Here is a 1,588-nt window from a genome sequence, read left to right on the forward strand (position 1 = left end):
GAGGGAGAGGTTGCGCACGCCATAGGCCTCAGTTTCGCCGCGGTGTCGTCTCATCAACGTCATTCGTGCTACACCATGCTTTTTCGCGATTGCTTGATACGAGAATTTATCTCCTGGTTCTCGCGATTCGATTTCTGCAATCGCTTCTTGAATCGGGTCCATATTGGTTGAGTTTTGACGCGTTGAAGTTTTGTTGTTGTGGTGGTGGGGGTGCTCAACTGGCGATGGTGCTCATCTGGTGCACGGGCACTGTAGTTAGTTAACCCAAGCGAGTCGCTAACGCCCCACCAGCCCATCAACTTCATTACTATAACGCGTGATGTCTCAACAACGCAACCGTCTATTAATATATTCTAAATCTAATCTTTAACTTGCTCTTTTTAACGTCTAGTTGCAACGTGTTTAGAGTGTAAACTGTGCTGCTACTATCTACAACGTCCTACAAAGAACTCTATCTGATCGACGCGCTGGAAAGCGCCCTCGACGCGACTGCGAGCCGAAATTGAAGCGTCTAGATAAGCTAGAAGAGGAGGCTATAGTTGAGCGTATTCTTGAAGAGTCTGCGCAAGGATTTGCGCCTACAAAGCTTGACGTTCGAGTAATGGCTAATAAACTATTAGAGGAGCGTGGTGGCAACCCTGTTGGCAAGAACTGGGTTGACAACTTCGTTAAGCGGACTCCTGAGCTCCGTACGCGCTGGAGCTGTCCCTATGATCACCAGCGAGCCGCCTGCGAGGATCTAGTGGCTATCCAGCGCTGGTTCGACTTAGTCCAGGCGACAAGGCAGAAGTGGGGTATTGTGGACGACGATATCTACAACTTTAACGAGACTGGCTTTATAATAGGCAAGATTTTATTATATTTAGTTATTACAGCATTAGAAGGATATAGGAAAAAGAAGCGGATACAGCTAGGCAACCGTGAGTGGGTTACTGTGATCCAAGGCGTGGGCGCGTTGGGTTGCTGAATACTACCCTTCGTTGTCTTTGCGGGCAAGGTGCTTATTAACGTCTAGTTTGAGGATTTGCCTGCTGACTAGGTTCTTGAAGTCAGTCCTAATGGCTGGACGAATAATTAGCTTGGTCTTGCCTAGTTAGAGCACTTTGATACCCATACAAAGAGCTCTACTGTGGGTGGGTATCGACTGCTCATTATTGATGGCCATGAGAGCCACTGCTCTGTCGATTTCTAAGATCTTTGCAAGGAGAAGAATATTGTGCTTCTCTGCATGCCTGCGCACTCGTCTCACCTGTTGCAGCCCCTTGACGTCGCCTGCTTCTCGCCGTTGAAGCGCAAGTATGGCGACGCTATTTCAGGCTTGGCACGCAACCGCACCCACTATATCAGCAAAGAGACCTTCCTACCAGCCTTTAAGACTGCTTTTGAGCAGTCTATCACGAAGGAGAATATCCAAGCTGGCTTTAGAGGCGCTGGTCTAGTCCCACACGACCCACAGGCTGTGCTATCTAAGCTTGATGTGGTGGTGCAGACACCTGTACAATCACCGCAACAGGTAGCCGCCTGGCAGGCGCAGACACCACGCAACGCGCGCGAAGTTGAGTCTTAAATTGGTCTTATTCAAGAGAGC

The sequence above is a fragment of the Exserohilum turcica genome, assembly GCF_000359705.1.
Source record: "Exserohilum turcica Et28A unplaced genomic scaffold SETTUscaffold_20, whole genome shotgun sequence".
NCBI classification, from domain to species: Eukaryota; Fungi; Ascomycota; class Dothideomycetes; order Pleosporales; family Pleosporaceae; genus Exserohilum; species Exserohilum turcicum.